Source organism: Hyla sarda, chromosome 2, assembly GCF_029499605.1.
Source record: "Hyla sarda isolate aHylSar1 chromosome 2, aHylSar1.hap1, whole genome shotgun sequence".
Lineage (NCBI taxonomy): Eukaryota > Metazoa > Chordata > Amphibia > Anura > Hylidae > Hyla > Hyla sarda.
In genome coordinates this window covers 164,532,972-164,547,893 of record NC_079190.1, presented here as the reverse complement: position 1 = coordinate 164,547,893, position 14,922 = coordinate 164,532,972, and the positions used below count along the sequence as shown (strand labels likewise).

The following is a 14,922-nucleotide window of genomic DNA, read 5'->3' as shown; positions in this document are numbered from 1 at the left end:
GTATGAACCCTTCAGACGCGGTGATCAAAGTTTACCGCCGCGTCTGGAGTGAAACTGAAAGCATCCCGGCAGCTTAGTCGGGCTGTTTGGGACCGAACAGCTTGCAGGACACCAGGAGGATCGCAACCTGCCTCCTGCATGTCCAATCGCCGAATGACTGCTCTGTGCCTTAGAACAAGGCAGGAGTAGTCAGGCGCCGATAACACTGATCAATGCCATGCTATTGCATGGCAGTGAACAGTATAAGAGATCAGTGTATGCAATGTTAAAGTCCCCTATGGGATAACAAAGATCAATGTAAAAGAACAGTGTGTGCAGTGTTATAGCTCCCTTTGGGGGCTATAACATTGCAAAATAAAAGTGGAAAAGGTGTTAATAAATGTGAATTAACCCCTTCCCTAATAAAAGTCAGAATCCCCCTCTTTTCCCATAAAAAAAACAATGTAAATAAAAATAAACATATGTGGTATCGCTGCATGCATAAATGTCTGAACTATAAAAATATATTGTGAATTCGGTTAGAAGAAAACAGACATGGTGCACATCTACAATCTTGTATAATGATCTGATTGCTTCTCAGCATAATATCAAAAACAGGTTATTAGTATACATTTTTGATCAAAAAGTACAAGCCCACTCTCCACGTCAAGGCCACCTATTTAGAGTGGGTCCCTAACGTCCCTAGCATAAAATGGCGTAGCACCGGGCGGCGACCACCACCGCCGCGACACCAGTGCCCACGGGGGGAACGACCCACTGGCAGAGCAGCCCCAATGCCACTCAAACCAGTCTATGGGTCGCACCTCCCCACAGACACGGCGCCACGGCAGCAACGGATGCCGCACAGCACCACACCAGTGTGAACAAGGTGTAATAGCTCACTTACCATGCTCTCTCAGTCAGACTGGGAGGCTGCTAGGAAAGAAATGGCCCATGTGTAGCTAAGTACTACTTATATAGGGTTGGGCTGAGGGGGTGGGGAAGAGTGCAGCACATGTTCAAAAAAATAAAAAGAGGGGATAGAAAACATAGTGTGAATTCGGTAAGAATATAAAAATATATTGTTCATTAAATTGCACGGTCAATGACGTACACGTAAACAAATTCCGAAATAGCGTATTTTTGGTCACTTTTCATACCATTAAAAAATTTATAAAAAGTGATCGAAAAGTCTGATCAAAACAAAAAGGGTACCGATTAAAACTTCAGATCAAGGCGCAAAAAATTTTAAACGTAAAAATTTTCCTGTATGTAGTTATGATTTTATCCAGAAGTACGACAAAATCAAACCTATATAAGTAGGGTATCATTTAAACCGTATGGACCTACAGAATAATGATAAGGTTTCATTTTTACTGAAAAATGTACTACGTAGAAACGGAAGCCCCCAAAAGTTATGAAATGGATTTTTTCTTCAATTTTGTCGCACAATTATTATTTTTTTTTCCGTTTCGCTGTGAATTTTTGGGTAAAATGACTGTCATTACTAAGTAGAATTGGTGGCGCAAAAATAAGTCATAATATGGATTTTTAGGTGGAAAATTGAAAGGGTTATGATTTTTAAAAGGTAAAGAGGAAAAAACAAAAATGCAAAAACTGAAAAACGCTGAGTCCTTAAGGGGTTAAAGGGCTCCAGCAGTGATTTTTATTTTTATTTATGTGGTGGTACTCTTTAAACTATAGGTAAATTTTTACATTGTGAAAGTGGTGAGGATGTCATCAGTTTGTGATTTATAACTCTACACATTTTTTAAATTTTTTATTGGAGGTTATATATATGTAGTCTTTGTAATATCTTTTTTCTAGAATTGGGCAATAGGGTTGATGTCTTACTATTTTTTCATCTGGTAGAAAAATGCAGAGAGCTGCCTTGTTTACTCAGTTTCTTTTGGGAATAAATGGTCTCAGCTCTTTGGTTTTATTAGATAAAATTTCCTTTTTTTCCTGAAAGTGATCTCTTAGGGAGGCTCCGGAGGGAAATGAAGCATAAAAAGGTAGCAGAATATAGACTTAGTTTTCTAGACATTGCATTTTTAACAGTTCCTGCATCTAATATTAGATAGCATTTAGATTAAGGCTTTTTTGCGACCTAATTTACCTTATACTGTACTTTGAGCTTGACACATCTGCACCTCATTTGTTTAAAGGACTTAATGGGAAACTTCAAACAGTTTACATGTCAATTACAAAGAAAGTAAGGTTTTTACAGTTCCAGTAATCTGCCCGCATTGCTGATCACAACATGATCCCAGGTGGGCATAACTCAAGACAGATGACATTCCAGGGGCACAATTACAAAGAGCTCATATATTTTTAACATTAACATGCATTCATGTTATTCTGTGCATTAATTTTGTATATATTATTCGTATAGGCACTTATTTGTGCCCTTTTGTATATTTCTTCTCTCTCACTCTTATGAGAATATACTATTGTGAAAGCAAATTTACTTTTAACTTTTAAATAATTACCATATGCCTTTTTACGCCACTCTGCAGCCATTGAATATAGGGCCGGCTCAGGAGCTTAGTCCGCTATATATATACACACTCTGGATGCTGGCCGTATCTTACAACTGACATCTAACTGCAACTGCCAGTATCTAACGTCATCCCAGTGTCGGCAGTTAAACCCTCTACATGCCATGGTCAATAGCAATCCCAGCATATAGAGGGTGATCTGACAAGTTCCGCACCGAATCAGAACCACCATTACACAATTGCAGGGTGCTAATAAAGGCCTTCAAGCCTGCCATGTACTTTATTAGCCAAGTCTGCCATTCGTTTTGCATTGATCAGTGAAGGGGGGGGGGGGGGGGGGAAGGAAACCTATTTGGTATCCCTGCATGCAGAAATGTTCAAACTAATAAAATATAATGTCATTTAAACTGCAAGGTTAAAGGGGTTATCCACCATAAGGTGATTTTAGTACATACCTTCCAGACAGTAATGGACATGCCTAGGAAGGATTGTGCTTGTCTTGGCTATGTTGTGAGATTACCATAACACTGTGGCTAGCTTTTTGTGAACTGGTATTTCCTGTTTGACTTTTCTTTTTTTGACTACAAATCCCACAATTCCATTTTCCTCCCTCCCACACATCAGCCACCCCACCCATTGAAACATAAATGAGCTGCATCCATTCAAAAGACCTGTGGTTTTTATGTAGTTAGCAGAAGTTCTAAGGTGTTCTGGAACTATGGAATCATAAGATCGGAGCATTGTTCCCTCCAAAAAGCCTCCTATAGGGAAAGAAGGAGGTTCTGAGACACCCAGAAAGGAAGCACTCAGAAGACCCTGGGGGAAACGGGGGTTACCCAGGATTGGTGTCTGGGGACCATCAGGGGCATAAAGGCTGGTTTTTGAGAGGTAACATTTAAAGAAGACCAACAGTTCACTAGTGACCCAAGGCAGTGGAAAGGTCCTATCTACAGGCAGCGTACTTACTGGTATTCACAGGGCAGTTACAATTTGCACACCTGACCCCTCTGTCTCGACAGCCACCCAACGTTTGGAGGTATGACCGTGGAGGAAATCCAAGAATCTGGTGAGCGTGGCTGCAATATAATAAGCTCTACAGTTGGGGACTGCCAGACCACCCGATTGTTTCCTCCTGGTGAGTGTCTTCTTGGAAATCCTCAATGGCCGCCCCACCCATATAAATAAATGAACTATGCCCTGCAACTTTTTAAAGAAAATCAGGGGGAGAGCAAGGGGAACTGTTTGGAAGAGGCAAAAGAGTCGGGGAAGAACATTCATTTTCAGTATGTTGGCCCTGCCCAACCATGAGAACGCGCCTTTACTCCATTTCGAGAGGTTCCTGGCAATCGTGGTGAGCATGGGCTGGAAGTTAAGGGAGTAGCTGTCCTGGGGATTCGAAGGGACCTGAATCCCTAAGTACTTGATGGATCCAGTGGACCATCTAAATGGATGAGCTCTTCTCACGGTAGCGACCAAATCTGCAGAGAGGGTTATGTTCATAGCTACACTCTTTGACATGTTGACCTTGTGGTTACTAAAATGAGAGTATAATTGTATCGTATTAGTGACCGCGGGCAGGGAAGGGACAGGGGACGAGAGAAATAAAAGGAGATCGTGGGCAAAGGCAGAACAGAGGTGATCACTCTCCCCCACCCGATCAGAACAGAGGTGATCACTCTCCCCCACAGAGGGATTATTGCGAAGAGCGATTAAATGGTGCTTCATACACAAGATGTAAAGGATGGGAGAGAGCGGGCACCCCTGCCTCGTACCGTTACGTATCGGGAAAGAGGAAGAAAGGGAACCATTGACTCTCACTTGCGCTCTCTGGTTCTGGTTAAGGGCTGAAATCCTTCCCAACATGTGTGGACCTAAACCAATTTATGACAAGGAGGCCGCCATGAATCCCCAACCCACCCGATCAAACGCTTTCTCAGTGAAAAGACCTGTGGTTTTCGATCAGGGTGCTTACAGCTGTTGCATTAGTTGCACACCAAGTGATCACTCCACCCATTGAAGCAGACAGGCTCCCTGTCATCAGCTGACTAGGGAGTCAGGTCTCGGCCACATTGCAAGCCGCTCCTAACTGGAGGGAGGGGGGAGGAATATTCATAAGCGGTGCTGACATCAGTGCAGAAGCCCCGCCGGTGCCCGTTACAGCAAGATATACACATAGAATAAAACTTCAATTGCGGGAGAACGGCCGGGCAGATCCGGGTAAGGTAGGGCTTGTTTTAATCAGCGTCTTAAATATCTGACAGTTTTCCTTTAATCATTTCCAGCGCTACGGCCGCATCTTATTCATTTAAATGCATGCGATCTGCATCTTAACCATTTATAGCGCATGCGGACGGCATTTTAACCATTTATAGCGCATGCGGCCGGCATCTTAACCATTTATAGCGCATGTGGCCGGCATATTAACCATTTATAGCGCATGTGGCTGGCATCTTAACCATTTATAGCGCATGCGGCCGGCATCTTAACCATTTATAGCGCATGCGGCTGGCATCTCAGAGCAGCACCAGAGTCACGCATGATTTGTTCCCCAGGGAGGAGGGGGGGTGGCGAAATACCGTTTAATAACGTGGAACCATCATAACTTACAAAAATACCGTGATATGCATTTTTTGGTCATACCGCCCAGCACTAGGGACTGCCATCTTGCCTGAGCTGTTTTTAACAGCATTTAGACATATGATTTACAGCATCGACATCGTGAACATCTCCAGACCCTATTCTTTGTATGAGGGAGGTTTGTACGCATGCTCTGTAACCGACCTGTGCTGCTATTGTCTTATCTATATACTGGCGTTACCTTTCACTTGTATTCATTATAGAACACTTACCAGCATCCTCTGCCTTATGAACACAGACAGAACAGAAAGTCTCAGCTTATAGTTTTAGAAACTTAAAGTTGAAGAGGTGCTTATTGGGCACTTGACAGACATGGCACCTGTCATTGGAACTCGAAAATGCTCTGATGGCTATTGATCATGGCATTTATGGGGCTAAATGACCAACATCAACGTGATTGCTAATGTTGGTCACTTACTGTGTGTCTGCTGCTGCAGCAAAGCACTGTACTGGAAATATGTGAATTCCACTTGATATATATACAGTATTTTTTTTAACTACAGATCTGCCCATGATCATCACCACCACAGGTTCCTCAGCCACATTGTATTCTATCCTGCACTGCTGAGCTCTTCCCCAATATCACAGGTCCGACACCTCCAGCACTTAGAAGATACAAAGCAGGTCCTAGTTGGGCAGTCACTGCTGTTGTGTTGTGTGTAAAAGATCTCTGCTCCTCAGGGACCGCCTGACCAGAAGCTGTTCAGATGCAGTAGATGTAGGAGTGGAGCTCAGCAGTGTAAGATAGAAGATAATTGGGGGTGGGGGTGGGGGATTTATCAAAGGATTTAGACTGTTTTCTCCCATCTAAAATTGTCGTACAGAAACAGAAAGTCGCAGTCTAAATACGTGTAACTTTTGCGTGACTTTTTCTTTAGAGGATTTTTAGTAAAAGATGCATTCGAGGCTATTTTAGATGGAAAAATACATTGGTGCTGAACGTATCGATTGCGACTTTTCGGCAAAAATTGGCATCAGGTGAAAATGCACTGAAATGTCAGACCATGCTGAAGCAGGCTTAAATACAGTCCCGAAGTCCATGCGCAGAAGAGCCGTGCTTTCAAGAGACTTGCAACTTTTGATAAATTAGGTGCACAATAGACCGGCCTAACCCTCTGTAGTTTGGTCTATATTGATGCAGGAAATGGACAGCTTTGATAAATCTCCCCCAATGTGGCTGAAGGACCTGTGCTCATGTGACGGGTGGGCGTAGCATGTCTATAGTTACATGTTCTCTGGAGCTCAGGTCCATGAATATTTATGAAGGGGATGTTGTAAGGGCCAATCCAGTCGGGCCGAGGAGTCTATTAACTCGCCCCTGGTGCACATAGCAGATTTGGATTTTTGGGTATATCCCGGGAATGGAGCCAAATAGAAAATAGTAAATACAGGTAAACAGCATTAGAATCAGGTTAATATCAAATATCCTTCCAATTTGACTAATCATAAATGATAAATCTGTTCTTCCAGCATCATTAATGTTTGTTGTATGTAAATATGCCAATCATAAGTCATGTCCTAAGAATCTTCTTTGAGCTTTGCCAAGAAAAAACTGCTCAGATAAGACTAGTTTCAACATAACAGTACTTTTACTGCAATGTACCATGACCGGTATTTTAACATTCAAATGCAGTTTAAAAGAAATGTTGAATTTACAGCATGTTCTTTATACCAAGATGAATACAAAGTGTAACAGCAATGAAAATCTATATTCACATCAGTGGTAAAGGAAACATTCACACATTAAACTGTAAATACACATATTCTTTATTGGGGGAACAACTTAACTGTTTTTATTGAGTATCATTCCTCAGTAGATGATAAAGTAGTGGATAATGTCTTTGTTCTAGTGTGGTAGAGGGTGTGATGCAGGGCAGATGGAATTACCCTAGGGCAAGATGGCATTAACACCTTGTATTCGTGACGCCAAAGCGTGGTTTATTCTCAATACCACCCAAAGGTACACCGCTGGATCCTGGGCTAGGCACGGGGGCAATAATGACTCCGACGCCAAGTTACGATCAATGGTAGCTTTACTGAGTGACAGATGGAACAGTCTATACAGTTCAGCCAGGCCCATGGAGGTGACCAGTGACTTCAGAGACCTTAAGGGCTTGCTGGGACTTGCAGTAGATTTGGATAATTTTGGTGCAGGCCACTCTGACTTGACAATAGATGACTGTGACTGACGACTTGAGACTAACGAAGCTGTGACTGTAACTTACTTGTAGACTTGAAGGCTTGTGGCTGCAGGACAGACTTGAGGTCTCCTATGGACTCCAGATACACTCTAGGACTTGATTGCACTGGACCTCAGCAAAGACTTAAAGGGGTACTCCGGCCCCAATACATCTTATCCCCTATCTATATTCTGTCATTCCGCAGCCATCTTTTGTGAGTTCTCCGCAGCGCTGGAGGCTCCGAGTGTGAAGCGTGACGACCACGGGGCCAGAGTATCGCGAAGTCACGACTCCACCCCAGTGTAACATCACGCCCCCGCCCCCTCAATGCAAGTCTATGGGAGGGGGTGTGAAAAAAAAAAATTTATGTTGTGTTAAAATAGAATAATGCACAAAATAATTGTGTAAGAATTTTTGCATACTACGTAAATAACCCATATATGGCACTAAAATCTTTCCTTAACCCCTTAACGACGCAGGACGTATATTTACGTCCTGCGCCGGCTCCCGCGATATGAAGCGGGATCGCGCTGCGATCCCGCATCATATCGCGTCGGTCCCGGCGCTCATCAACGGCCGGGACCCGCGGCTAATACCACACATTGCCGATCTAAAGCGAAAGTGAAAGTGACCCGGCTGCTCAGTCGGGCTGTTCGGGACCGCCGCGGAGAAATCGCGGCGTCCCGAATAGCTGACCGGACACCGGGAGGGCCCTTACCTGCCTCCTCGGTGTCCGATCGGCGAATGACTGCTCCATGCCTGAGATCCAAGCAGGAGCAGTCAAGCGCCGATAACACTGATCACAGGCGTGTTAATATACGCCTGTGATCTGTGTAAAAGATCAGTGTGTGCAGTGTTATAGGTCCCTATGGGACCTATAACACTGCAAAAAAAAATGTTAAAAAAAGTGTTAATAAAGGTCATTTAACCCCTTCCCTAATAAAAGTTTGAATCACCCCCCTTTTCCCATAAAAAAAATAAAAGTGTAAAAAAAAAATAAAAATAAACATGTGGTATCGCCGCGTGCGTAAATGTCCGAACTATAAAAATATATCATTAATTAAACCGCACGGTCAATGGCGTACGTGCAAAAGAATTCCAAAGTCCAAAAAAGCGTATTTTGGTCACTTTTTATACCATTAAAAAGTGATCAAAAAGTCCGATCAAAACAAAAATCATACCGATAAAAACTTCAGATCACGCCGCAAAAAATGAGCCCTCATACCGCCCTGTACATGGAAAAATAAAAAAGTTATAGGGGTCAAAAGATGACATTTTTAAACGTATACATTTTCCTGCATGTAGTTATGATTTTTTCCAGAAGTACGACAAAATCAAACCTATATAAGTAGGGTATCATTTTAACCGTATGGACCTACAGAATAATGATAAGGTGTCATTTTTACCGAAATATGCACTGCGTAGAAACGGAAGCCCCCAAAAGTTACATAATTGTGTTTTTTCTTCGATTTTGTCGCACAATGATTTTTTTTTCCGTTTCGTCGTGAATTTTTGGGTAAAATGACTGATGTCACTGCAAAGTAGAATTGGTGATGCAAAAAATAAGCCATAATATGGATTTTTAGGTGGAAAATTGAAAGGGTTATGATTTTTAAAAGGTAAGGAGGAAAAAACGAAAGTGCAAAAACGGAAAAACCCTGAGTCCTTAAGGGGTTAAAAAAAGAAACATCCATAGTAATACAGCTTCATGCACATTTTGGGGTGGGTTACGTACTGAGACGTGTTTTTTTTTTGGTGGCTTCACTATTGTTTATGTGCCTGTTGGTGCTACGCTGCCTTCTTTCCTGACGTAATTCATGGTGCGGCATAGTATGTTTTTAATATTTTTTTATTTCTTAGGAGGGTGGATGGGTTGTTGCGATATAGTTGGAGTTCAGCTATTTAGTGCCAGGCTGGCCAGTCAGGGTGTCACCCGATGCGGTACGCAATCCCCCCCCCGGTCACTCTTTAGCAACGCTGCTGGTAATAAAGGGTAGATAAAAAACTTTGGCTGTTAACATAAGGGAAAACGTTTCTGCTTTCGTGCAACTATATGATAAATAGGTCACTTGTAAGCAAAAGTAAGTTAAAAAAAAAATGTCATATAAAAGCCATAGGTTTGAAAAGAATAAGTCTCCTATATGTTTTGAGGAATTTCCCATGTTATAATAATCTGAAAACAAGTGTTGTAGCCTCTCTCTTTAGAATACTGCTTTTAGGCTAGGTTCACACTATGGGATTGTAATTCTGCTTGTACGGAGTATAATTCTGCTCAGAAATTACACTTGGAAATTCAGCTGCAGCATAATCCCATTGCTGTCAATAGGATTTTGCTGCACAGTGTACATTGCATAATTTCCACACCATTTGATCATTCTTCCAGTGAAATCCACCAGAAATACATTGCTGTCTATCCTTTCTATGGATATTATCTTGTATGATAAAAATGGAATGTCCTATGAGGGTCTTTGAGATGTTATTTCCCACATTATATGTCACTGCCTCCCAACAAGGCAGAAGTATCTAAAATGCTATAAGCTTTCTCCCTATTACTGGGGAAAACCATTTCACCAAGTTATTGGTAACATTTTCTGCTTTGATGTTTCATAAAGCCTGCATTACTATTCCCAGCTCATTTTTATTTCTAGCATCCTTTACTTTCCCAGCCTTAACATTTGAGACAATGGATCATTCTGGGTGTTTGAAAGGATGTGGATGTGCTTGTGTTCCAGTCTTACAGCTAAAGAAATTAGGAGGGCAGAACTGTCTAGTATGGCCTGACATGTAGCACATGGCTTAGTAAAGTTAAACATGACCTATAAAAGTCAATCCAATATACCCTGCTGCTCTGTGGTGATATTATTACTATTCTTTACAAAACCAGCCAGACAGTTCCTGCCATGAGACAATGATTAATTCACTTTATAAACCGCTGCTCATTAAAGTGCATGTAATTAAGTGACATGTTTATTAAATCTACAATAATGCAGCTAACCATATGCAGTTATTTTATTACTTTTAAAACCTATATGGGGTCTGCTGTATATATACACTTTACAGAATTGTAGTTAAGACTTCAATGCCCCTCGTATATAAAAGTACTAGGGCAGACAAAAACCAATCGGCTCCTAGCTTTCATTTTTCTCATGTGGACTAAAAAATATAAGAACAAAGCTAATTGGTTATTATAAGATACATCACCTCTTGTATCTGCAATCATTTTGTTCTTCGTTCCCGTTTATCAACTGTATGACATTGGTTTATACTTCTAAACTGATGATTCAGATTTTCACTGAAGATTAAATGGGCACTGTCAGATACAAAAACTTTTGATATGTTGTAAAGCATGTATAACCAATAGGTTTTGCAAATGCTTTCATTAGAACATTTTCAGTATTTCATACTGAAAAAGCCAGTCAAGCAACCGACCCCCCCCTGCCTGCTTGGACACATACTAGTCCTGCTGTGTCCATGCATCATGGACACACTTCCTTGATTGACAGCTGTGAGTGTAGGGAAAAATCCTCCCACTGTCAGCTTGTGTCCCACTACTGTCAGTGAGGACAAGCTGGGAGTTGTAGTTTTGCTAATGCTAGGGGAGATGTGAGCAGACAGCATGAGGGAGGGGGCGGATACCTGCACAGTGAGGCCACGCCCCCTCCCTTTGAGTGGAATTCAGACTAGTGAGCTAAATTAAAAGTGTAATAAAAAAAATTAATAAAGGTACTAGACACATAAAAAATAGATGTACATGGTCAGGATTAGGTACGGGGTGATCTATTATTTAAAAAAAAATATTTTGTTGGCTCTGACGGGATTTTCTTTAAAGGGAACCTGACACCAAGAAAATGCTATCTGTGGCTGGTTTCACACTGTTTTGAGACTACAGGACACGGCCCATGTCTCATTCATTTCAATGAGCCGACCGGAGTCATATAGTGACTAATTTTTGCCCCTTATCCAGTTTTCTGACCAGACCTAAAACCGTAGTATACCGTGGTTTTAGGTCTGGTCAAAAACCGGATACGGGGCAAAAAGGAGCCGACCTGAGTCACTATATTACTCCGGTCGGCTCATTCACATGAATGAGATCAGGGCCAGATCCCGTAGTCTCAAAACATGTTGTGAATGCACTCTAATTATGTTTTAGAGCAGGAGGAGCTGGACATATTAATATATATCTTTGTGATTAAGAATTCAGTATAACTTGTCATATAGCAAATGATCATGTTTGAAGCCCTATACTAAATGAAACTATAGACAAAAATAGGGTGGTAGACCGACACCAGTGGCCATAAAGAGATGTAGCAGTCTGCTTTTATTAAAGCTATGTTCCCACCCTACTTTGTTTCACCCTAAACCCGCAGCATGTTGGCAACCTGGCAAAAAAGGTTGGGGGGCATATACTGCATCACACTTCCTAGGGGCCTATAGACTTTAAATGATCACTCACATTAAAACAAATTTTTGCTATTGCACTCCTTATGGTAAATAAAATATATTTCTACTGTACTTTGTTTAAAAAAAGTTTTCTATGTTTTATTTGTGCTTAAAAAAAAATAAAAAAATAAAAAAAAAGTTCAAAAGCACATTTTCCCCCATCTCATACACAGACTTTGGACCGAAGCCCAAACACAGGAAGTGCAGCCTGGAGTGCTGAGGGGTGTGTGTACAACCAACAGCATATGGCAGTTCAGTGTGAGAGGAGTTATGATTGGATGAGGCTGGACACACCCCCCTCAACACTCCAAGCTGCACTTCCTGTGTTATGGCTTCGGTCCAAAGTCTGTGTATGAGATGGGGGAAAATGTGCTCCTAAGCTTTTTTAAATAATAAATAAAACATAGAAAACTTACATTTTTTTTTTTAAACAAAGTATATTAGAAATATTTTTTATTTACCATAAGGAGTGCAATAGCAAAAATTAGTTTTAATGAGCGTTACCATTTAAAGGAGAACTGTAGTGCAAAATAACTTATCCTTTGGCTAGGGGATAAGTTATAGATCGCAGGGGGTCCGACCGCTGGCATAGAGATATATACAGGGGGCGAGTCTACCGCGGCTTCCTGCTGGGGACGACGCAGCGCTTCCTGCAGACTGCCGCTGCCCCGTACAGGAAATTGCTGGGAGCCCCAGTGGTTGAATCCCCCGCAATCTATAGCTTATCTCCTATCCTTTAGATAGAGGATAAGTTATATTGCACTACAGTTCTCCTTTAACCCCTTAAGGATGCCGGGCGTATCCATGCGCTGGTGGGAATTCCAGTCCCCGCTGCTCGCCGGGCGGGGACCGGACTGGGGTGACGGCTCATATCTATCAGCAGGCACCCCGTGCAAACTCCTGGGGGGGTCCTGACTGGCGATTTGCGGCTATTCCGGGTCAATTGGGTCTTTGGTGACCCGGAAAAAAGGGTGATTGGGGCTGTCCGAGACAGCCCCATTCACCCTTATCCAGCAGGAGTGAGGTGGCACGGGTGCCGCCTCACGATCACATGATTGATTGGTCGGAACGACCGACCAATCACGACCCTGCTGGCGGGGGTCCCCACAGGATCAGTGGCGGCGACAGGAGCAGCAGGATCGATGGCGGGAGCGGCGGCGGTCCCGGCGGCAGGATACAGCAGGAGGGGAGGCCTGTTCACCTCCTGCTTTTGCTTAGCAACAACTCGCAGCATGCACAGCCAAAGGGCATGCTGGGAGCTGTAGATTTGCAACAGCTGGAGTTCCAACTACAACTCCCAGCATGCCCTTTGGTATGGTTTGTAGTTATGCAACGTACATTTCACGCTGCTGCGCTTCGTCAGGGTGCTTCCCTGACGAAGCACAGCAGCGCGAAACGTACGTTGGGGTAAGTGCAGGTGGCAGATGGCTCTACTCTGGTTTACTATGTCCTCTCTCTTGTGCATGTCTTCAGTCTCTATTATTGTTTACAGGGCTTGTATGTACCTATAACTATATACTTTTATATCTGAAGATACCATTTATTTGCACTTTATCTTTTTTCTCCAGTGTTTTTGCTTAACCTCCTGTATTTTATCAGTCCTGTGCACTGTGCTATTGTATTTTTATTGTTCATATCATATGTATATTCTCAATAAAGTTTTTGCATTTTTGTATATGCATGGTCCATTGCTGATATTTTCTAATTGGGTGTTCAAGCCCCCATAGTGCCAGAACAGTGGACCCCCCCCACATGTAACCCCATTTCGGAAACTACACCCCTCACGTATTGTAATAAGGGTTACAGTGAGAATTTACACCCCACAGGTGTCTTCCAGATTTTAGGAACAGTGGTCCATGAAAAATTAAATTTTTCATTTGCACAGCCTACTGTTCCAAAGATCTGTCAAACGCCAGTGGGGTGTAAATACTCACTGCACCCTTTATTAAATTCTGTGAGGGGTGTAGTTTCCAAAATGGGGACACGTTGGGGGGGGGGTCCACTGTTCTGGCACCACGGGGGGCTTTGTAAACGCACATGGCCTCCCACTTCTATTCCAACCAAATTCTCTCACCAAAAGCTCAATTGTGCTCCTTATCTTCTGAGCATTGTAGTTCGCAGAGCACTTTACATCCACATATGGGGTATTTCCATACTCAGAAGAAATGGGGTTACAAATTTTGGGAAGCTTTTCTCCAATTACCCCTTGTGAAAATGTAAAATTTGGGGGAAAACCAGCATTTTTGTGAAAAAAAAAAATTCATTTACACATCCAACTTTAATGAAAAGTCGTCAAACACCTGTGGGGTGTTAAGGCTCAGCGGACCCCCTGTTACGTTCCTTGAAGGGTGTAGTTTCCAAAATAGTATGCCATGTTGTTTTTTTTGCTGTTCTGGCACCATAGGGGCTTCCTAAATGGGACATGCCCCCCAAAAAGCAATTTCAGAAAAACTCACTCTCCAAAATCCCATTGTCGCTCCTTCCCTTCTGAGGCCTCTAGTGCACGCGCCGAACACTTCACATACACATATGAGGTATTTCCTTACTCGAGAGAAATTGGGTTACAAATTTTGGTGGGCTTTTTCTCCTTTTAAAATTTCAAAAACTGTGTCTACAAGAACATGCGAGTGTAAAAAAAATTAAGATTTAAAATTTTCTCCTTTATCTTGCTGCTATTCCTGTGAAACACCTAAAGAGTTAACACACTTTCTGAATGTAATTTTGAATACTTTGAGGGGGCAGTTTTTATAATTGGGTAATTTATGGGGTATTTCTAATATGAAGACCCCTCAAATCCACTTCTGCTGCTGAACTTTGAAGCCCTCTGATGTCTTCCAAAAGTAAAAACATGTCAACTTCTATTATGCAAATATAAAGTAGACAAATTGTATATGTGAATCAATCTATAATTTATTTGGAATATCCATTTTCCTTACAAGCAGAGAGTTTCAAAGTTCGAAAAATGCTAGAAAGGATGCAAGTAACAACGCAAATTTACAACTGTGTTAAAGTAGAATATGTCACGAAAAAACATTCTCTGAATCAGAATAATCTGTAAAAGCATCCCAGAGTTATTAATGCATAAAGTGACAGTGGTCAGAATTGCAAAAAAAGGGCTCAGTCTTTAAAGCGGTACTCCGGTCTGCTCCGCCCCTCAATGCAAGCCTACGGGAGGGGGCGTGATA

At 42.2% G+C, this 14,922-nt stretch overlaps 1 long non-coding RNA gene across 1 annotated transcript in view; it reads right to left on the bottom strand.

Annotated features, from left to right (window-relative positions):
- The window catches only part of LOC130355498 (uncharacterized), an 89,892-nt gene extending 87,294 nt beyond the window's left edge, over positions 1-2,598 (bottom strand). Inside the window, exon 1 of the long non-coding RNA XR_008888555.1 lies at positions 2,472-2,598. This is a non-coding gene — a long non-coding RNA (uncharacterized LOC130355498). The remainder of the gene's footprint in view (positions 1-2,471) is intronic.
- Between the last annotated feature and the right edge of the window lie 12,324 nt (positions 2,599-14,922).